Source organism: Triticum dicoccoides, chromosome 1A (genome assembly GCF_002162155.2).
Source record: "Triticum dicoccoides isolate Atlit2015 ecotype Zavitan chromosome 1A, WEW_v2.0, whole genome shotgun sequence".
Taxonomy (NCBI): Eukaryota; Viridiplantae; Streptophyta; class Magnoliopsida; order Poales; family Poaceae; genus Triticum; species Triticum dicoccoides.
The window spans coordinates 306,818,690-306,843,651 of NC_041380.1; positions in this window are offsets into that span (position 1 = coordinate 306,818,690).

A 24,962-nucleotide genomic window follows, 5' to 3' on the forward strand; every position below is an offset into this window, starting at 1 on the left:
AATAGCAGGCTCAAAGATATCAAAGCAGAGAAGTACGGGCCAAGACTTACAACGTTGGTGAACTCGTTCTACGCCTGCCGGAGAAGAAAAATGACAAACTCAAGCCCAAATGGGACGGTCCCTTCATAATTGACGAAGTTCTCACCGGAGGTGCGTACCGTCTTCGTGATGCATCAGACAATCGCCTCGAGCCGAACCCCTGGAACGCAACTAGACTCCGAAGATTCTATGCCTAGCGCCAAACCCCTTGTTCGTCTCCTCCTCCCTTGTAGTTTCCATTATTTTTTCTCTCTTTTCCGATTATTTTCTTCTTTCTTGCTTTAACGCTTTGGTACGGCTAGACCGCACACCATCGACACATACATCTCTAAATATGTATGTCACTTGTACCTGGGGGCTTCTCAGACAGAAGTTCTTGTCATTCCTTGAGCATTAAGCTCCTCACATGTGAGTTTTTCCATATGTACCTTTTCTTTGCCACTATATGCATCGATATGACTTAAGTTTTGGCCAAGCTGGGTTGCCTGGCTCCTGTGCTTATGCCCTATGTTCCCGTTAGTTCGGCTAGGGCATAAAGGGAGCACCTCTGCGATTGTTACTGCTGGGTCATCCGGATGTGTACCTCAGACTGGGTGAAGCCGAAAGCTAGCGTTCTTAAGGGCATATTCGGTCGGTGAATTGAAGATGTTTTCTAAACTCACTCCATTGTGCACCCCCAGAAGTTATACAAACTGTGGTGCTCGCATCACAATTCGTACATGTACATTAAATGCATGCACACCCAGGGAAAGGAACCCTTAATGGAACTATTCTCTCTGGAAGATGTTTCTTATGATATCAATGTAATATAACATAGCTAGCCGGATACAACTTGTCTGTTCAAGCAACTATGACCCCTATGCCTAGTTTTCGAGGCATACCCCAGCCTATTCGGCTGCGACGGTATTCGGAAACACTCCGCACCTTTGGGTCCAGAGGTTGAAGCAAAAAGGTCTGCCATGAAAAATGATATACAATTCAGATAGATGATGAAAGTACACAGTCACTTGGACTGGAACACCTCTTCCTCTACACCTTCCAACAAGTAGTCTAACTTACAATCCTGTTGGGAATATTTGGGGGCCACCTCTACTTGGTCATATACTATAATAACGGGAATTTCTTCCCCATTCGGCCCTACCAGTCTAACATGAGCCATGTGATTAGGATCCAACTTGGTATATCGCGTCTTCACCATGGCCTAGGCCTCTCGTGCACCCTCTCGGCAGGAAGATATCTTCCACAGCCGGATACGCCGCCGCGCTCCCTTGAACAGCTCTACCAGCTTCTCCATGCTTCCTGGAGGGGAGTCGGATGGCCATAAAGCCTTGGCTACACTCCGCATAGCCTTCCGATCTTGCTCGTGCAACTGCGACATCCCTTGCAGAAGATCATTTGATGATCCGGACACTTCCTCTTCGGGGCGGTTCGTCAATACACCTGCAATTACAGCTATATCAGCTACCGTTACCTCCAAACTGCTATAAGATAAAAGCGGACACATACTGAATATGCCGCCTCGGAGATTCTTGTTCTCCTTCACAGAGTCGGCTAGCTGTGCTCGCACATCTTTCAGTTCTTCGCCCGGTTTGATGTTCGAATCCTGGAGTTTCTTTTTCTCTTCAACGACTTTTGTCAATAGATGCTCGCCCGCTGCTAGTAGCTTTTTGGCTCCGTGTTCTTCATTTCGAGTGGCGTCCAGCTGCTCTAGTACTTGGTCTAACGACCTAACACAAAGATTAGAACCCAGATTCACACTATCGGTGTATCATTATGAATTTTCGATAGAGGAAAATATTACCAGGAGATGCCTTGTATTTCTCCAGTTCAGCATTGGCAGCAAGCAGCTGGCGCTGACACTTTTCTAGTTCCTGAGCGAGCTGGGTATTCCTCTCCGTAAGCACCTGGTTGTACATTGATCCTTAAATCAGTTGTTTCAACTCCTTTAAGTCTCGGGGGCTACTGGCATATGGTTATCATAGTCAGACAAAGAGAATTTACCTACACATCTTTCAAATGTTGCTTTGTGGCCATGTTAATCCCATCTCAAGCAGCTCAGATGTATGCATCGGCTGAGCTGAAGGCGTTAAACGACTCTTCTGAAAAGCCAGGGTCTTGTAAACTGGCCTGGCAGCGCCGATGATTCATGGCACTATCCACTTCTGAGTTGGTGACAGATACATCATCCGAGTCCTCGGCTGGAGGATAGTTCAGCGTCGCCCCTGCATCAGCCCCCGTCTGGACGGCAGGATTTGAATCCTGGCTGTGGGAAGTACGGCTGCTCAAACCTCGAGATATAGTCAGGCGCACCTCCCTCCTGACACATGGAAAACGGTAAGGTCACGGTTGGACGTGACTGCTTAGGTGCGGGTTGACGAATTCATACCTCTTCGATGAAGGCACGACAGTGTCTTCGTTTGCTTTCCTCTTGGAAGGCTTTCCCCGGCGCGGGAGCCGATCTCTTCAGAATCGCCGAACGTCTCCCCTGTGAAGCACGATACAGTGCGGTGGGTGAGTGATGACCCACAAGTATAGGGGATATATCGTAGTCCTTTCGATAAGTAAGAGTGTCGAACCCAACGAGGAGCAGAAGGAAATGATAAGCGGTTTTCAGCAAGGTATTCTCTGCAAGTACTGAAATAAGTGGTAACAGATAGTTTTGTGATAATATAATTTGTAACGAGTAACAAGTAACAAAAGTAAATAAAGTGCAGCAAGGTGGCCCAATCCTTTTTGTAGCAAAGGACAAGCCTGGACAAACTCTTATATAAGGAAAAGCGCTCCCGAGGACACATGGGAATATCGTCAAGCTAGTTTTCATCACGTTCATATGATTCGCGTTCGGTACTTGGATAATTTGACATGTGGGTGGACCGGTGCTTGGGTGTTGTTCTTACTTGAACAAGCATCCGACTTATGATTAACCTCTATTGCAAGCATCCGCAACTACAACAAAAGTATTAAGGTAAACCTAACCATAGCATGAAACATATGGATCCAAATCGGCCCCTTACGAAACAACGCATAAACTAGGATTTAAGCTTCTGTCACTCTAGCAAGCCATCATCTACTTATTACTTCCCAATGCCTTCCTCTAGGCCCAAATAATAGTGAAGTGTTATGTAGTCGATGTTCACATAACACCACTAGAGGCTAGACAACATACATCTCATCAAAACATCGAACGAATACCAAATTCACATGACTACTAATAGCAAGACTTCTCCCTTGTCCTCAGGAACAAATGTAACTACTCACAAAGCATATTCATGTTCATAATCAGAGGAGTAATAATATGCATAAAGGATCTGAACATATGATCTTCCACCAATTAAACCAACTAGCATCAACTACAAGGAGTAATTAACACTACTAGCAACCTACTAGCACCAATCCCGGACTTGGAGACAAGAATTGGATATAAGAGATGAACTAGGGTTTTGAGATGAGATGGTGCTGATGAAGCTGTTGATGGAGATTGCCCTCCCCTGATGAGAGGAGCGTTGGTGATGACGATGGTGATGATTTCCCCCTCCGGGAGGGAAGTTTCCCCGACAGAACAGCTCTGCCGGAGCCCTAGATTGGTTCCGCCAAGGTACCGCCTCGTGGAGGCGGAGTTTCGTCCTGAAAGGTTGCTTCTTGTTTTTTTTCTCGACGAAAGACTTCATATAGCAGAAGATGGTCATCAGAGAGCCACCAGGGGCCCATGACGTAGGGGGGCGCGCCCCCACCGTCGTGGACAGGGTGTGGGCCCCCTGGTCTTCATCTTTGGCGAGGATTTTTCATTATTTATTATAAGGTATTCCGTGGAGTTTCAGGACTTTTGGAGTTGTGCAGAATAGGTCTCTAATATTTGCTCCTTTTCCAGCCCGGAATTGCAGCTGCCGGCATTCTCCCTCCTTATGTAAACCTTGTAAAATAAGAGAGAATAGCCATAAGTATTGTGACATAATGTGAAATAACAGCCCATAATGCAATAAATCTCGATATAAAAGCATGGTGCAAAATGGACGTATCAGTGAGGCAGAATAAGAGCACTCTTTTAGAGAAGGTGTTTCTTAATTATTTACATGTGAAGCAGGAAGAAGGCCAGGGTAGTCGGCAGTGATGGCCACTTCTGTGCCATCATAGCTTGTCTGGTAAAACACTCCTCCCGCAAGCACCACGAATATATCTGGATCCTCTTCAAACCCCGGATCTAGCTCCCGGTTGTGGATCTCCGGCTGTGGGGCAGGATTATGAAGTCCTTCAATGACCTTCCGCCAGTGTTGTCATAACAAACAGACTTGAAATTTATCAAAAGTAATCTGGAAGTGGAATGAGTGGAGTAGAGGGGTTGAGGCTTACCCAACTGGGAGGATCATACATAGAATACCCATCTTCGCGCTTAATGCCAAGAAATTCCTCTTCCTCCCCTTTAAATAGCTTGGTCAATATTTTGGCCAGAGCGATGGGGGTATCCGGACCCTTCCCGCCATAGCGGGAGGCGTCGTCCTCTCCATTATAGTGCCACATGGACAGCCCTCTGTATTGTAGCGGCTGAACCCCACGCACTATGGAGATCGCCATTACCTCGGTTATCGTGAGTCCGGACTGAGCGAGCATCTTTATCTTGCTCATAAGCTGGCAAACTTTTGCGCTGTCATCCTCTTCAAGACTTCGGGGATGCCAACAGTGGCATTTCTTCAGCAGAACGCTCGCAAATTCAGGAAGACACTTTCGAACTGGGTCGGGAAGTGCGACGTCCTCAATATAGAACCATTTGGAAGGCCATTCTTCGGATGGCTTCCTTGGTGTGCCGGACAAATATCCGGTATCGGCAATATGCCATACTTTGGCTCCGTCCACTTCAAATATTGACCCCTCGTGATTACGTGGGACAAGACAGAACAACTTCCTCCATAGCTCGAAATGAGCCTCGATGCCCAGGAATAATTCGCATAAAGTGACATAACCCGCGATGTGCAGAATGGAGGCAGGGGTGAAGTTGTGCAGCTGGAGGCCATAGTATTCCAAAAGCCCTCGGTGAAACGGATGAATAGAAAATCCAACGCCCCTTAGCAGGTAGGGTATGAAACACACTCGCTCTCCCCCGGATGGATTGGGGAAGTCCTCTGGATGAATCTCACCGTTGAAGGAATCTAGCCCTGCTTGGACAGGAACTAGATCTGCGGGGGGAAGGAATCCCTGTGTCTGCAGCTTCGTCAATTGACTGTGGGACACTGAACACCTCTTCCACTGGCCTTTCTCTGGGCCGGAATGGGTGGAGGAGCAGGGGGCGCTAGCCATGCTGGAATGGTTTCTCCTAAGCACTTTCCGGGGATTTCCTCTGCGTAAGTGCCGAATGGATCTAGGATCCAATCTCTTTAATAGGCACTCTTCCTTGCATGACGGGGTTTTATCTGCAAAAATACCCTGACCTTCCGCCTTTGCTTGACACGTGGAAGGCGAAGTTATTTAACACGCAGAAGTCGAGGAGAGCGACATTGAACCAATGACCGAATACATCACTTGGAGGAACCCGCCTTGCAATGCCGAAGAAAATTTATGTGCCGAACACCTCGCTATTGAAGACTGGTTCGGGGGCTACTGAGGAAGTCCTGGACTAAGGGGTCCTCGGGCTTCCGGCCTGTTATCCATGGGCCGGACTGATGGGCTGTGAAGACATGAAGGCCGAAGACTGTACCTGTGTCCGGATTGGACTCTCCTTGGCGTGGAAGGCTAGCTTGGCGACCGACTATGAAGATTCCTTCTTATGTAACCAATTCTCTGTAAACCCTAGATCCCCATGGTGTCTATATAAACCGGGGGGATTAGTCTAGAAAGGATATATTCATTACCATAGTCGTACAGGCTAGGCCTCAAGGGTTTAGTCATTACGATCTCGTGGTAGATCAACTCTTGTAAACAGTCATACTCATCAAGATCAATCAAGCAGGACATAGGGTATTACCTCCATAGAGAGAGCCCAAACCTGGGTAAACATCGTGTCCCCCGTATCCTATTACCATCGATCCTAGACGCACAGTTCGGGACCCCCTACCCGAGATCCACCGGTTTTGACACCGACAGCGGCCTTCCCAGGCCGCACGCAATGAGCGACACCGCGACGCTGGAACTCACGGGCACCACTGCGGGAAGAGCTCTCTGCGCCACTCTCAGGATGCACTAGGCCAGCGTGCGCGCCTGGACGCCGGTGAAAGCGGCATACGACCGCGAGACCGTGACAGAGCTCCTTCTAACTTGTTTAGAAGTCGGAGCGCGTCGCGGTCCATGCAGCTCCCGCCATCGCCCACGCCAGCAGAAGCGCTTTCGCACGTGCAACTGCTCCTCGACTTCCCCCTGCTGCGGAGAAGCTCGATGAGTAGAGGGCCACCATACGAAGCCTCGTCAGCTTCGCCAATAAAGATGAGCCGCTCCCAGTGGGACCGTCATGCCAGTTTTCTGTCGAGCCAGTGCATGCCGGCGGTGGGAGGACCGGAGATGCTGCGACCACGGTGCACTCTCCTTCCCCACGGTCGCGACAGCAGCCACCGGCTCGTCGGGCCGACGCCCGTGACAACGTTTCCACAATGTCATTCGACCCGTGAACCCACTGTGAACTGAAGGAAATATGCCCTATAGGCAATAAAGTTGTTATTTATATTTCTTTATATCATGATAAATGTTTATTATTCATGCTAGAATTGTATTAACCGGAAACTTAGTAGATGTGTGAATACATAGACAAACTGAGTGTCACTAGTATGCCTCTACTTGACTAGCTCATTAATCAAAGATGGTTAAGTTTCCTAACCATAGACATGAGTTGTCATTTGATTAATGAGATCACATCATTAGAGAATGATGTGATTGACTTGACCCATACGTTAGTTTAATGATACGTCTCCAACGTATCTATAATTTTTGATTGTTCCATGCTATTACATTATCCATCTAGGATGTTTTATATGCATTTATATGCTATTTTATATGATTTTTGGGACTAACCTATTAACCTAGAGCCCAGTGCCAGTTTCTGTTTTTACCTTGTTTTTGAGTTTTACAGAAAAGGAATATCAAGCGGAGTCCAATTGACGTGCCATTTTTTGACGATTTTTTATGGACCAAAAGAAGACCCCGGAGTAAAAGAGTTGGGCCAGAAGAGTCCCGGGGCGTCCACGAGGGTGGGGGCGCCCCCCGGGGCATGGGCCTACCTCGTGGACGACTCGGGCACCTTCAGGACGTGAGACCGACGCCAAAAATTCCTATAAATACAGAAACCTCCAAAAATAACCTAGATTGGGAGTTCTGCCGCCAGAAGCCTCCGTAGCCACCGAAAACCAATCTAGACCCATTCCGACACCCTGCCGGAGGGGGGATCCCTCTTCGGTGGCCATCTTCATCATCCCGGCGCTCTCCATGACGAGGAGGGAGTAGTTCACCCTCAGGGCTGAGGGTATGTACCAGTAGCTATGTGTTTGATCTCTCTCTCTCTCTCTCGTGTTCTTGATTCGGAACAATCTTGATGTATCACGAGCTTTGCTATTATAGTTGGATCTTATGATGTTTCTCCCCCCTCTACTCTCTTGTGATGAATTGAGTTTTCCCTTTGAAGTTATCTTATCGGGTTGAGTATTTAAGGATTTGAGAACACTTGATGTATGTCTTGCATGTGATAATTTGTGGTGACAATGGGATATCACGTGATCCACTTGATGTATGTTTTGGTGATCAACTTGGAAGTTCCGTGACCTTGTGAACTTATGCATAGGGGTTGGCACACATTTTCGTCTTGACTCTCTGGTAGAATCTTTGAGGCACTCTTTGAAGTTCTTTGTGTTGGTTGAATAGATGAATATGAGATTGTGTGATGCATATCATATAATCATACCCACGAATACTTGAGGTGACATTAGGGTTTTGGTTGATTTGTGTCTTAAGGTGTTATTCTAGTACGAACTCCATGATAGATTGAGCAGAAAGAATAGCTTCGTGTTATTTTACTACGGACTCTTGAATAGATCGATCAGAAAGAATAACTTTGAGGTGGTTTCGTACCCTACAATAATCTCTTCATTTGTTCTCCGCTATTAGTGACTTTGGAGTGACTCTTTGTTACATGTTGAGGGATAGTTATATGATCCAATTATGTTATTATTGTTGAGAGAACTTGCACTAGTGAAAGTATGAACCCTAGGCCTTGTTTCCTAGCATTGCAATGCCATTTGTGCTCACTTTTATCATTAGTTACCTTGCTGTTTTTATATTTTCATATTACAAAAACCTTTATCTAACATCCATATTGCACTTGTATCACCGTTTCTTCGCCGAACTAGTGCACCTATACAATTTACCATTGTATTGGGTGTGTTGGGGACACAAGAGACTCTTTGTTATTTGGTTGCCGGCTTGTTTGAGCGAGACCATCTTCATCCTACGCCTCCCACTGATTGATAAACCTTAGGTCATCCACTTGAGGGAAATTTGCTACTGTCCTACAAACGTCTGCACTTGGAGGCCCAACAACGTCTACAAGAAGAAGGTTGTGTAGTACACATCAAGCTCTTTTCTGGCGCCGTTGCCGGGGAGGTTAGCGCTTGAAGGTATATCTTTAGATCTTGCTATCGAATCTTTTAGTTTCTTGTTTTATCACTAGTTTAGTTTATCAAAGAAAACTACAAAAAAATGGAATTAAGGTTGCCTCATATGCTTCATCTTTTTAATATCTTTCATGAAAATAAGGATTCCGATAATTGTGCCAAAGTGTTAGAAGAAGAATGTATTAAAATGTTTGGCACTAAATTTTTGGATGATGAGCATGATTTCAATGTTGTTAGTATGAATTCTTTGAATATCCATGATGCTAATGATATGCAAAGCCACAAGCTTGGGGATGCTATGTTTGATGAAGATGATATTTTTTGTCCTCCAAGTTTTGATGAGCAAATTTATTTTGATGATAGCATGCCTCCTATTAATGATGATTATATTGATGAAAGTGGGTTTGGAAGAGTGTCAACTTTAGGACGTAATGATCCCACTATTTTGGAGGGTGTTGAATCTTATTGTGATAATTATGAAAGTGTGTTTTGAGTGGTCATAACTTTAGTTAATGTTAATCCCACTATTTTGGAAGAGTGTCAACTTTGCATACAAGTAGACCATGAAAATAATGCTTTATGTGATGGTTATATTGATGAATTCATTCATGATGCTACTAAAAATTATTATGAGGGAGGAACATATGCTTGTAGGAATTGCAATAATATCAAGTTTCCTCTCTATGTGTTGAAAATCTTGAAGTTATGCTTGTTTTGCCTTCCTATGCTAGTTGATTATTGTTCCCATAAGTTGTTTGTTCACAAAATCCCCATGCATAGGAAGTGGGTTAGACTTAAATGTGATATTCGTATTGTTCATGATGCTCTCTTTATGTTTCAATTCTTATCTTTTATGCGAGCATCATTGAAATCATCATGCCTAGCTAGGGGCGTTAAATGATAGCGCTTGTTGGGAGGCAACCCAATTTTATTTTTTCCTTGCTTTTTGCTCCTTCTTAGTAATAAATAATTCATCTAATCTTTGTTTAGATGTGGTTCTATGTTTTAATTAGTGTTTGTGACAAGTAGAACCTTTTGGAAAACTTGGGTGAAGTCTTTGCGATCTTGCTGTAAAAAACAGAAACTTTTGCGCTCACGAGACTAGCTGCCATTTTTTTACTGAAGAGTGCGATTAGGTTGATTCTTTTTGCATATGATTAGTAGACAAATTACTCAGGTACAACAATTTATTTCCGAGTTTTAGGAGTAGATAAGTATACATTTGATACAGATTACTACAGACTGTTTTGTTTTTGACAGATTCTGTTTTCATTGTGTTGTTTGCTTATTTTGATGAATCTATGAGTAGTATCGGAGGGTATGAATCATAAAGAAGTTGGAATACAGTAGATATTACACCAATATTAATTTAGAGTGAGTTAAAAAGAGTACCAAAAGTGGTGATTTTCTTTCTTATACTAACGGAGCTTACGAGTTTTCTGTTGAGTTTTGTGTTGTGAAGTTTTCATGTTTTGGGTAAAGATTCGATGGACTATGGAATAAGGAGTGGCAAGAGCCTAATATTGGGGATGCCCAAGGCACCTCAAGGTAATATTCAAGTACAAACAAGAGCCTAAGCTTGGGGATGCCCCGGATGGCATCCCCTCTTTCGTCTTCGTTCATCGGTAACTTTACTTAGAGCTATATTTTTATTCACCACATGATATGTGTTTTTCTTGGAGCGTCATTTTATTTTCTTTTGTTTTGCTTGCTGCTTGAATAATATACTAGGATCTGAAATTATTAAATGTTAGAGAGTCTTCACATAGTTGCATAATTATTCGACTACTCATTGATCTTCACTTATATCTTTTGGAGTAGTTTGTCATTTGCTATAGTGCTTCAATTATATCTTTTTAGAGCACGACGGTGGTTTTATTTTGAAGAAATAGATGAACTCTCATGCTTCACTTATATTATTTTGAGAGTCCTAAATAGGATGGTAATTTTCTTTTGTTATGAAACTAGTCCTAATATGATGGGCATCCAAGATGGGTATAATAAAAACTTTCATATAGAGTGCATTGAATACTATGAGAAGTTTGATACTTGATGATTGTTTTGAGATATGAGGATGGTAATATTAGAGTCATGCTAGTTGAGTAGTTATGAATTTGAGAGATACTTGTGCTAAAGTTTGTGATTCCCGTAGCATGCACGTATGGTGAACCGTTATGTGATGAAGTCGGAGCATGATTTATTTATTGATTGTCTTCCTTATGAGTGGCGGTCGGGGATGAGCGATGGTCTTTTCCTACCAATCTATCCCCCTAGGAGCATGCAAGTAATACTTTGCTTTGATAACTTATAGATTTTTGCAATAAGTATATGAGTTCTTTATGACTAATGTTGAGTCCATGGATTATACGCACTCTCACCCTTCCACCATTGCTAGACTCTCTAGTACCGCGCAACTTTCGCCGGTACCATTAACCCACCATATACCTTCCTGAAAACAGCCGCCATACCTACCTATTATGGAATTTCCATAGCCATTCCGAGATATATGGCCATGCAACTTTCCACCATTCTGTTTATTGTGACATGCTCCATCATTGTCATATTGCTTTGCATGATCATGTAGTTGACACCGTATTTGTGGCAAAGCCACCATTCATAATTCTTTCATACATGTCACTCATGAGTCATTGCACATCCCGGTACACCGCCAGAGGCATTCATATGGAGTCATATTTTGTTCTAAGTATCGAGTTGTAATTCTTGAGTTGTAAGTAAATAAAAGTGTGATGGTCATCATTATTAGAGCATTGTCCCATGTGAGGAAAGGATGATGGAGACTATGATTCCCCCACAAGTCGGGATGAGACTCCGGACAAAAAATAAAAAATAAAAGAGAAAAAAGAGGCCCTAAAAAAGAAGGCCCAAAAAACAAAAAAAGAGAGAAAAGAGAGAAGGGGCAATGCTACTATCCTCTTACCACACTTGTGCTTCAAAGTAGCACCATGATCTTCATGATAGAGAGTCTCCTATGTTGTCACTTTCATTTACTAGTGGGAATCTTTCATTATAGAACTTGGCTTGTATATTCCAATGATGGGCTTCCTCAAAATGCCCTAGGTCTTCGTGAGCAAGCGAGTTGGATGCACACCCACTTAGTTTCTTTTTGAGCTTTCATACACTTATAGCTCTAGTGCATCCGTTGCATGGCAATCCCTACTCACTCACATTGATATCTATTAATGGGCATCTCTATAGCCTGTTGATACGCCTAGTTGATGTGAAACTATCTTCTCCTTTATGTCTTCTCCACAACCACCATTCTATTCCACCTATAGTGCTAAGTCCATGGCTCACACTCATGTATTGCGTGAAGATTGAAAAAGTTTGAGAACATCAAAAGTATGAAACAATTGCTTGGCTTGTCATTAGGATTGTGCATGATTTAAATATTTTGTGTGATGAAGATAGAACATAGCTAGACTAGCTATATGATTTTGTAGGGATAGCTTTCTTTGGCCGTGTTATTTTGAGAAGACATGATTGCTTAGTTAGTATGCTTGGAGTATTATTGTTTTTATGTCAATATTAAACTTTTGTCTGGAATCTTATGGATCTGAATATTCTTGCCACAATAAAGAAAATTACATTGATAATTATGTTAGGTAGCATTCCACATCAAAAATTCTGTTTTATCATTTACCTACTCGAGGACGAGCAGGAATTAAGCTTGGAGATGCTTGATACGTCTCCAACATATCTGTAATTTTTTATTGTTCCATGCTATTATATTATCCATCTAGGATGTTTTATATGCATTTATATGCTATTTTATATGATTTTTGGGACTAACCTATTAACCTAGAGCCCAGGGCCAGTTTCTTTTTTCCCCTAGTTTTTGAGTTTTACAAAAAAAGGAATATCGAACGGAGTCCAATCGACGTGCCAATTTTTGACGATTTTTTATGGACCAAAAGAAGACCCTGGAGTAGAAGAGCTGGGCCAGAAGAGTCCCGACGCGTCCACGAGGGTGGGGGCGCGCCCACCCCCTGGGCGCATGGGCCTACCTCGTGGATGACTCGGGCACCTTCTTGACGTGAAACCGATGCAAAAAATTCCTATAAATACAGAAACCTCCAGACAATAACCTAGATCAGGAGTTCCGCCGCCAGAAGCCTCCGTAGCCACCGAAAACCAATCTAGACCCGTTCCGGCACCCTGCCGGAGGGGGGATCCCTCTCCGGTGGCCATCTTCATCATCCTGGCACTCTTCATGACGAGGAGGGAGTAGTTCACCCTCGGGGCTGAGGGTATGTACCAGTAGCTATGTGTTTGATCTCTCTCTCTCTCTCGTGTTCTTGATTCAAAACGATCTTAATGTATCGCGAGCTTTGCTATTATAGTTGGATCTTATGATGTTTCTCCCCCCTCTACTCTCATGTGATGAATTGAGTTTTCCCTTTGAAGTTATCTTATCGGATTGTGTCTTTAAGGATTTGAGAACACTTGATGTATGTCTTGCATGTGCTTAGCTGTGGTGACAACGGGTTATCACATGATCCACTTGATGTATGTTTTGGTGATCAACTTCCTCGTGAACTTATGCATAGGGGTTGGCACACGTTTTCGTCTTGACTCTCCGGTAGAATCTTTCAGGCACTCTTTGAAGTTCTTTGTGTTGGTTGAATAGATGAATCTGAGATTGTGTGATGCATATCATATAATCATACCCACGGATACTTGAGGTGACATTGGAGTATCTAGGTGACATTAGGGCTTTGGTTGATTTGTGTCTTAAGGTGTTATTCTAGTACGAACTCTATGATAGATTGAACAGAAAGAATAGCTTCGTGTTATTTTATGATGGACTCTTGAATAGATCGATCAGAAAGAAGAACTTTGAGGTGGTTTCGTACCCTACAATAATCTCTTCGTTTGTTCTCCGCCATTAGTGACTTTGGAGTGACCCTTTGTTGCGTGTTGAGGGATAGTTGTATGATCCAATTATGTTATTATTGTTGAGAGAACTTGCACTAGTGAAAGTATGAACCCTAGGCCTTGTTTCCTAGCATTGCAATACCTTTTGTGTTCACTTTTATCATAAGTTACCTTGCTGTTTTTATATTTTCAGATTACAAAAACCTTTATCTACTATCCATATTGTACTTGTATCACCATCTCTTCGCCAAACTAGTCCACCTATACAATTTACCATTGTATTGGGTGTGTTGGGGACACAAGAGCCTCTTTGTTATTTGGTTGCAGGGTTGTTTGAGACAGACCATCTTCATCCTATGCCTCCCGTGGATTGATAAACCTTAGGTCACGCACTTGAGGGAAATTTGCTACTGTCCTACAAACCTCTGCACTTGGAGGCCCAACAACGTCTACAAGAAGAAGGTTGTGTAGTAGACATCACTTAACACGATGATCATTTAGTTTGTTGCTATTGCTTTCTTCATAACTTATACATGTTCCTATGACTATGAGGTTATGCAACCCGCGAATACCGGAGGAACACTTAGTGTGCTATCAAACATCACAACGTAACTGGGTGACTATAAAGATGCTCTACAGGTGTCTCCGATGGTGTTTGTTGAGTTGGCATAGATCGAGATTAGGATTTGTCACTCCGTGTATCGGAGAGGTATCTCTGGGCCCTCACGGTAATGCACATCACTATAAGCCTTGCAAGCAATGTGACTAATGAGTTAGTTACGGGATGATGCATTATGGAACAAGTAAAGAGACTTGCCTGTAATGGGATTGAACTAGGTATTGGGATACCGACGATCGAATCTAGGGCAAGTAACATACTGATGACAAAGGGAACAACGTATGTTGTTATGCGGTTTGACCTATAAAGAACTTCGTAGAATATGTAGGAACCAATATGAGCATCCAAGTTCCGCTATTGGTTATTGACTGGAAGTGATTCTGGTAATGTCTAATTGTTCTTTAACCCGTAGGGTCTGCACGCTTAACGTTCAGTGACGATCAGTATTATGAGTTTATGTCTTTTGATGTACCGAAGGTAATTCAGAGTCCCGGATATGAGCACGGACATGACGAGGAGTCTCGAAATGGTCGAGACATAAAGATTGATATATTGGAAGGCTATGTTGGACATCAGAATGGTTCCGGGTGAGTTTGGGCATTTACCGGAGTACCAGGGAGTTACTGGAACCCCCCGGGGAGTCATTGGGCCTTAATGGGCCTTAGTGGGAGAGAGGAGGAGGCAGCCAAGGTGTGCGCACACCCCCCAAGTCCAATCCAAATTGGGGTGGGCGGCCGCCCCCCTTTCCTTCTCCCTCTCTCCTCCTTCCTTCTTCTCCTACTCCAACTAGGGAAGGAGGAATCCTACTCCCACTAGGAGTAGGACTCCACCCTTGGGCGTGCCATGAGAGGGTCGGCCCTCCCCTCCTCCACTCCTTTATATACGGGGGAGGGGGGCACCCCATAGACACACAAGTTGATTGTTTAGCCGTGTGCGGTGCCCCCTCCATAGATTTCCACCTCGGTCATATTGTTGTAGAGCTTAGGCGAAGCCCTGCGTCGGTAACTTCATCATCACCGTCATCATGCTATCGTGCTGATGAAACTCTCCGTCGACCTCAGCTGGATCTAGAGTTCATGGGACGTCACCGAGCTGAACGTGTGCAGATCGCGGAGGTGTCATACCTTCGGTGCTAGGATCGGTCGGATCATGAAGATGTATGACTACATAAACCGCATTGTCATAATGCTTCCGTTTACGGTCTACGAGGGTACGTGGACAATACTCTCCCCTCTCGTTGCTATGCATCACCTAGATGGATCTTGCATGTGCGTAGGAATTTTTTTGAAATTACTGCGTTCCCCAACAGTGGCATCAAAGCCAGGTCCATGCGTCGATGTTATATGCACGAGTAGAACACAAAGGAGTTGTGGGCGTGAGTATATACATATTGCTTGCCGTCACTAGTTGATTCTTGATTCGGCGGTATTGTTGGATGAAGCGGCTCAGACCGACATTACGCGTATGCTTACGCGAGACTGGTTCTACCGACGTGCTTCGCACATAGGTGGCTAGTGGGTGTCTGTTTCTCCAACTTTAGTTGAATCGGTTTCAATGAACAGGGTTCTTTCTGAAGATCAAAAAGCAATCACTATACTACGTTGTGGTTTTGATGCATAGGTAAGAACGGTTCTTGCTAGAAGCCCGTAGCAGCCACGTAAAACTTGCAACAAGAAAGTAGTGCACGTCTAACTTGTTTTTGCAGGGCATGTTGTGATGTGATATGGTCAAGCCATGATTATATAAATTGTGGTATGAGTTGATCATGTTTTGTAACACAGTTATCGGCAACTGGCAGGAGCCATATGGTTGTCGCTTTATTGTATGAAATGCAATCGCCATGTAATTGCTTTACTTTATCACTAAGCGGTAGCGATAGTCATAGAAGAAATAGTTGACGAGACGACAATGATGCTTCGATGGAGATCAAGGTGTCAAGCCGGTGACGATGGTGATCATGACGGTGCTTTGGAGATGGAGATCAAAGGCACAAGATGATGATGGCCATATCATACCACTTATATTTGATTGCATGTGATGCTTATCCTTTATGCATCTTATTTTGCTTAGTTCAGCAGTAGCATTATAAGATGATCTCTCACTAAATTTCAAGGTACAAGTGTTCTCCCTGAGTATGCTCCGTTGCTATAGTTCGTCGTGCCGAGATACCACGTGATGATCGGGTGTGATAAGCTCTATGTTCACATACAACGGGTGCAAGCCAGTTTTGCACACGCAGAATAGTCGGGTTAAACTTGACGAGCCTAGCATATGCAGATATGGCCTCGAAACACTAAGACCGAAAGGTCGAGCATGAATCATATAGTAGATATGATCAACATAGTGATGTTCACCATTGAAAACTACTCCATCTCACATGATGATTGGACATGGTTTAGTTGATATGGATCACGTGATCACTTAGATATTAGAGCGATGTCTATCTAAGTGGGAGTTCTTAAGTAATATGATCAATTGAACTTTAATTTATCATGAACTTAGTACCAGATAGTATTTTGCATGTCTATGTTGTTGTAGATAGATGGCCCGTGCTATTGTTCCATTGAATTTTAATGCGTTCCTAGAGAAAGCTAAGTTGAAAGATGATGGTAGCAACTACACGGACTGGGTCCGTAACTTGAGGATTATCGTCATTGCTGCATAGAAGAATTACGTCCTAGAAGCACTGCTGGGTGACAAGCCTACTGCAAATGCTGCTGATAACGTTAAGAACGTCTGGCAGAGCAAAGCTGATGACTACTTGATACTTCAGTGTGCCATGCTTTACGGCTTAGAACCGGGACTTCAACAATGTTTTGAACGTCATGGATCATATGAGATGTTTCAAGAGTTGAAGTTAATATTTCAAGCAAATGCCCAGATTGAGAGATATGAAGTCTCCAATAAGTTCTACAGCTGCAAAATGGAGGAGAATAGTTCTGTCAGTGAACATATACTCAGAATGTCTGGGTAACACAACTACTTGACTTAGCTGGGAGTTAATCTTCCTGATGATAGTGTCATTGACAGAGTTCTTCAATCATTGCCACCAAACTACAAGAGCTTCGTGATGAACTATAATATGCAAGGGATGGATAAGACAATTCCCGAGCTCTTCGCAATGTTAAAGGCTGCAGAGGTAGAAATCAAGAAGGAGCACCAAGTGTTGATGGTCAACAATACCACTAGTTTCAAGAAGAAGGGCAAAGGGAAGAAGGGGAACTTCAAGAAGAACAACAAGAAAGTTGCTGCTCAAGTGAAGAAGCCCAAGTCTGGACCTAAGCCTGAGACTGAGTGCTTCTACTACAAAGGGACTAGTCACTGGAAGCGGAACTGCCCCAAGTATTTGGCAGATAAGAAGGATGGCAAAGTGAAAGGTATATTTGATATACATGTTATTGATGTGTACCTTACTAATGCTCGCATTAGCACCTGGGTATTTGATACTAGTTCTATTGCTATTATTTGCAACTCGAAATAGGGGCTATGGATTAAGCGAAGATTGGTTAAGGACGAGGTGATGATACGCGTGGGAAATGGTTCCAAAGTCGATGTGATCGTCGTCGGCACGCTACCTCTACATCTTCCTTCCAGATTGGTATTAGACCTTAATAATTGTTATTTGGTGCCAGCGTTAAGCATGAACATTATATCTGGATCTTGTTTGATGCGAGATGGTTATTCATTTAAATCAGAGAATAATGGTTGTTCTATTTATATGAGTAATACCTTTTGTGGTCATGCACCCTTGATGAGTGGTCTATTTTTACTAAATCTCGATAGTAGTGATACACATATTCATAGTATTGAAGCCAAAAGATATAAGTTTAGTAATGATAGTGCAACTTTTTTGTGGTACTGCCGTCTAGGTCATATTGGTGTAAAGCGCATGAAGAAACTCCATGCTGATGGACTTTTGGAATCACTTGATGCGTGCGAACCATGTCTCATGGGCAAGATGACTAAGACTCTGTTCTCCGGAACAATGGAACGAGCAACAGACTTATTGGAAATAAGACATAATGATGTATGCGGTCCGATGAGTGTTGATGCTCGTGGCGGGTATCGTTATTTTCTGACCTTCACTGATGATTTGAGAAGATATGGGTATATCTACTTGATGAAACATAAGTCTGAAACATTTGAAAAGTTCAAAGAATTTCAGAGTGAAGTGGAAAATCATCGTAACAAGAAAATTAAGTTTCTATGATCTGATTGTGGAGGTGAATATTTTAGTTATGAGTTTGGTCTTCATTTGAAACAATGCGGAATAGTTTCGCAACTCGCGCCACCTGGAACACCACAGCGTAATGGTGCGTCCGGACGTCGTAACCGCACTTTATTAGATATGATGCGATCTATGATGTCTCTTACTGATTTATCGCTATCGTTTTGGGGTTATGCTTTAGAGACGGCTGTAATCACGTTAAATAGGGCACCATCGAAATACGTTGAGACGACACCTTATGAACTGTGGTTTGGCAAGAAACCCAAGTTGTCGTTTCTTAAAGTTTGGGGTTGCGATGCTTATGTGAAAAAGCTTCAACCTGATAAGCTCGAACCCAAATCGGAGAAATGTGTCTTCATAGGATACCCAAAGGAGACTGTTGGCTACACCTTCTATCACAGATCCGAAGGCAAGATATTCGTTGCTAAGAATGGATCCTTTCTAGAGAAGGAGTTTCTCTCGAAAGAAGTGAGTGGGAGGGAAGTAGCACTTGATGAGGTAACTGTACCTACTCCCTTATTGGAAAGTAGTTCATCACATAAATCAGTTCCAGTGATTCCTACACCAGTAAGTGAGGAAGCTAATGATGATGATCATAAAACTGCTGATCAAGTTACTACCGAACCTCGTAGGTCAACCAGAGTAAGATCCGCACCAGAGTGGTATGGTAATCCTGTTCTGGAGGTCATGTTACTTGACCATGACGAACCTACAGCCTATGAGGAAGCAATGGTGAGCCCAGATTCCACAAAGTGGCCGGAGGCCATGAAATTTGAGATGGGATCCATGTATGAGAACAAAGTGTGGACTTTGGTTGACTTGCCCGATGATCAGCAAGCCATAGAGAATAAATGGATCTTCAAGAAGAAGACTGATGATGACGGTAATGTTACTATCTACAAAGCTCGACTTGTTGCAAAAGATTTTTGACAAGTTCAAGGAGTTAACTACGATGAGTCCTTCTCACCTATAGCGATGCTTAAGTCCGTCTGAATCATGTTATCAATTGCTGCATTTTATGATTATGAAATTTGGCAAATGGATGTCAAAACTGCATTCCTTGGATATCTTAAAGAAGAGTTGTATATGATGCAACCAGAAGGTTTTGTTGATCCAAAAGGTACTAACAAAGTGTGCAAGCTCCAGTGATCCATTTATGGACTGGTGCAAGCCTCTCAGAGTTGGAATATACGCTTTGATAGTGTGATCAAAGCATATGGTTTTATACAGACTTTTGGAGAAGCCTGTATTTACAAGAAAGTGAGTGGGAGCTCTGTAGCATTTCTGATATTATATGTAGATGACATATTGTTGATCAGAAATGATACTGAATTTCTGAATAGCACAGAAGGATACTTGAATAAGAATTTTTCAATGAAATACCTCGGTGAAGCTGCTTATATATTAGGCATCAAAATATATAGTGACAGATCAAGACGCTTAATTGGACTTTCACAAAGCACATACCTTGATAAAGTTTTGAAGAAGTTCAAAATGGATCAAGCAGAAAGGGTTCTTTCATGTGTTACAAGGTGTGAAGTTGAGTTAGACTCAATGCCCGACCACTGCAGAAGATAGAGAGAAAATGAAAGTCATTCCCTATGCTTCAGCCATAGGTTCTATCATGTATGCAATGCTGTGTACCAGACCTGATGTGTGCCTTGCTATTAGATTAGCAGGGAGGTACCAAAGTAATCCAGGCGTGGATCACTGGACAGCGGTCAAGAACATCATGAAATATCTGAAAAGTACTAAGGATATGCTTCTCGTTTATGGAGGTGACAAAGAGCTCATCGTAAACGGTTACGTCGATGCAAGATTTGACACTAATCCGGATGACTCTAAGTCACAAACCGGATATGTATTTTTATTGAATGGTGGAGCTGTCAGTTGGTTCAGTTCCAAGCAGAGCGTCATGGCGGGATCTACATTTGAAGCAGAGTACATAACTGCTTCAGAAGCAGCAAATGAAGGAGTCTGGATGAAGGAGTTCATATTCGATCTAGGTGTCATACCTAGTGCATCAGGGCCAATGAAAATATTTTTTGACAATACTGGTGCAATTGCCTTGGCAAAGGAATCGAGATTTCACAAGAGAACCAAGCACATCAAGAGACGCTTCAATTCCATCCGCGATCAGTCAAGGAAGGAGACATAGAGATTTGCAATATACATACGGATCTGAATGTTGCATACCCTTTGACTAAGCCTCTCTCACGAGCAAAACATGATCAGCACCAAGACTCCATGGGTGTTAGAATCATTATTGTGTAATCTAGATTATTAACTCTAATGCAAGTGGGAGACTAAAGGAAATATGCCCTAGAGGAAATAAAGTTGTTATTTATATTTCCTTATATCATGATAAATGTTTATTATTCATGCTAGAATTGTATTAACCGGAACCTTAGTACATGCGTGAATACATAGACAAACTGGGTGTCACTAGTATGCCTCTACTTGACTAGCTCGTTAATCAAAGATGGTTAAATTTCCTAACCATAGACATGAGTTGTCATTTGATTAATGAGATCACATCATTAGAGAATTATGCAATTGACTTGACCCATCCGTTAGCTTAGCACAATGATCGTTTAGTTTGTTGCTATTGCTTTCTTTATAAATTATACATGTTCCTATGAATATGAGGTTATGCAACTCGCGAATATCGGAGGAACACTTAGTGTGCTATCAAACGTCACAACGTAACTGGGTGACTATAAAGATGCTCTACAGGTGTCTCCGATCGTGTTTGTTGAGTTGGCATATTTCAAGATTAGGATTTGTCACTCCGTGTATTGGAGAGTTATCTCTGGGCCCTCTCGGTAATGCACATCACTATAAACCTTGCAAGAAATGTGACTAATGAGTTAGTTATGGGATGATGCATTACGGAACGAGTAAAGAGACTTGCCGGTAATGAGATTGAACTAGGTATTGGGATACCGACGATCGAATCTCGGGCAAGTAACATTGATGACAAAGGGAACAACGTATGTTGTTATGCGGTTTGGCCAATAAAGATCTTCGTAGAATATGTGGGAACCAATATGAGCATCCAGGTTCCGCTATTGGTTATTGACTGGAAGTGAGTCTCGGTCATGTCTACATAGTTCTCAAACCCATTGGGTCCGCACGCTTAACGTTCGGTGACGATCGGTATTATGAGTTTATGTGTTTTGATGTACCGAAGGTAGTTCGGAGTCCCGGATATGATCACGTACATGATGAGGAGTCTCGAAATGGTCGAGACATATAGATCTATATATTATAAGGCTATGTTTGGACATCGGAATGGTTCCGGGTGAGTTCGGGCATTTACCGGAGTACCGAGGAGTTACCGGAACCCCTCGGGGAGTCATTGGGCCTTAATGGGCCTTAGTGGGAGAGAGGAGGAGGTGGCCAAGGTGGGTGCGCCCCCCACCAATCCAAATTGGGGTGGGGGCCGACCCCCCTTTCCTTCTCCCTCTCTCCTCCTTCCTTCTTCTCCTACTCCAACTAGGGAAGGGGGAATCCTACTCCCACTGGGAGTAGGACTCCCCCTGGGCACGCCATGAGAGGGCCGGCCCTCCCCTCCTCCACTCTTTTATATACGGGGGAGGGGGGCACCCCATAGACACATAAGTTGATTGTTTAGCCGTGTGCGGTGCCCCCCTCCACAGATTTCCACCTCACTCATATCGTTGTAGAGCTTACGCGAAGCCCTGCATCGGTAACTTCATCATCACCGTCATCACGCCGTCGTGCTGACGGAACTCTCCCTCGACCTCAGCTGGATCTAGAGTTCGTGGGACGTCACCGAGCTGAACGTGCAGATCGTAGAGGTGTCGTACCTTCGGTGCTAGGATCGGTTGGATCATGAAGACGTACGACTACATCAACCGCGTTGTCATAACGCTTCCACGTACGGTCTACGACGATACTTGGACAACACTCTCCCCTCTCGTTGCTATGCATCACCTAGATGGAACTTGCGTTGTGTAGGAATTGTTTTTGAAAGTGTTGTGTTCCCCAACATGACCAACGCCGAGTTCTTCGAGAGCGAGCTCAAGAAGACTCTCGAACTACCATTGAGCGATGGCGGGAGGCGCGCCATCCGTCGGATCAGCGTGCGGGGCCTGCTATGGACCACCTAGCGTCGGGGGGCTCTAGCGACCTGCCTTACGAGGTGGGTTGTCCGGCCTTTACCCGAGAGCTGTGGCAGTTCCAGTGGCCCTCCCACCGCATGTTCAAGCCTGGTGTTGGGAAAAGTACAACGGCAAGACTCACCCGTCAGATTTCCTCAACATCTACACCATTACGATGCAAGCCGTCGGGGCTCGCGACGACAAGGTGCTCGCCAACTACTTTCCCTTGGTGCTTAAGCCCAACGTCATGTCATGGTTGATGCACTTGCGAGTAGATTCCATCTCTTCCAGGTTAGATCTGTGCCACGAGTTTGTTGGCGCCTTTACTGGAGGCCACCAAGCTCCTGGCCAGGCAAGTGACTTGCATGTCATCCCCCAGAAGGATGGTGAGTCCCTGCGTAAGTACATACAAAGATTCAGCCGTGTGTAGTACACCATCCCAGATGTTCATCCCGCCGCTGTCATTAGTGCGTTCCATCAGAACATACGCAACCGCAAGATGCGTGAAGAGATAGCGATGAACAAGGTTAAGGATGTAGCCTAACTTTATGTTCTGGCCGATCGATGTGCTCAGGATGAGGAAGGAAGGAAGTACCCTGGCGAGGACGTCGGCGCAGAGACCGACTCGACGAACGAAGACGTCGCCGCCCCGACGAAGAAGGGCTGGCGCCGCAACAGGAAGAGTAAGGGCAAGACTGTGCTTGCCGTTGAGGGATCCAGGACCCTGGCGCTGCCAAGAAGGCCAAGGCTGACAACCCCGGCAAGGAGGTTGCCGGGTGCACCGCCTGCTGGGCCTTGGCGGCCGCCAACAAGCCTGGAGGCTCTGACAAGAAGTACTGCAAGATCCACCGCACCAAGGGCCAGGACCTCCAGAACTGCCGATAGGTTGAGCTGCTTGCAGAAAAGCAGAAAGCTGACTATGAAAGGTGGTACAAGGAGAAGGGTGAGGGTGAGGATGGTGCTGAGGGGTCCGGCAAGAAGCGTGGCAGCCAAGGAGGTCGCTACGGCAAAGATAATCAACAAGAGAGGCCCGCTCGGGGCCGCGACAAGAAGGAGGAAGATGATGATCATGACGAGGAAGATGAGTCCGGTGAGCATGAATTCCAGAAAGCTACAGAGTCCATGTGCGTCGACGGTGGTGCGTCGCTGCACACCTCTCACCGCCAACTGATGCAGTGGGCGCGTGAGGTCACTGTGACTGAGCCATCATTTGATGCCCAGATCACACAACTGCAGTCGGGTGTTTGCCATTTTTGGTTTCACCAACAATACGCAACCTCAAGGTGACAAAAGTGTTGGTTGACGGTGGGGCCGGTCTGAATTTGATCTCGCCTGTTGTGATCAAGAAGCTGCAGATTCCTGATGGAGATCTCGAGGAGACGGGCACATTTCAAGGGGTCATCCCAGGAAGGAGTCAGCCGAAAGGTGAAATCACGCTACCCATTACGTTTGGGGGCGAGCTGAACTATAGGATGGAGAAGATCGTTTTTGATGTCACCGTGATCCCCTTGCCGTACAACGGGATCCTTGGCCACCCAACGCTAGCCAAGTTCATGGCGGCGTCACACTACGCCTACAACACGTAGAAGATGCCGGGGCCGCTGACCATCATCACTATCCCCTCTGACAAGAAAGACGCGCTCATCTGCGCCGACCAACTCTACTGAGAGGCAGTTGCAGCAATTGCCTCCAAAGCACTTGCTCTTGCCGCTGAAGCCCCAGGAAGGAAGAAGGCCGGCAAGATCCCTTCCGGCGAAACCTCTTCCGTCAAGACCTCTTGCACCCACTCCGGCAAGCGCGCCTCTTTGGAGTGATGCGCTCCCGTTGAGGACAAGCCAGTGAGCTCCACCGGCAAGAGCAAGAAGTCCAAGGCTGCACCACCATAAACCAAGAAGGTGTCCGTCAAGGAGGACGGCACGGGCGGGGCTTTCACTATAAGCTCCACCCTCGACAACAAATAGGAAAGCGCGCTCGTCGCCTTCCTGCGGGCGAATGTCGATGTGTTTGCATGGCAAGCATTTGACATCCCCGGCGTTCCCAGGGAGTTGATTGAGCACCATCTTGCTGTCTGTCCTCATGCGCGGCCCGTCAAGCAGAAGGTCAGGAAGCAAGCTTTGGAGCGACAAGAGTTCATCATCGAGGAGATGAGGAAGTTAGAGGCGGCAGACCTGGTTAGAGGAGCGCTCCACCCTACATGGTTGGCCAATCTAGTGGTGGTGCGTAAGGCGAATGGGAAATGGAGGCTGTGTATTGACTACACGGATATCAATAAAGCATGTCCAAAGGATCCTTTCCCTCTGCCTCGCATCGACCAGATTGTGGACTCCACTGTCGGGTGTGACCTGTTGTCATTCCTCGACGCTTATTCAGGATACCACCAGATCTTCATGATGAAGAAAGACGAAGAAAAAACCGCGTTCATCACCCCATGTGGTACGTACTGTTTTGTACGAATGCCTTTCGGGTTGAAG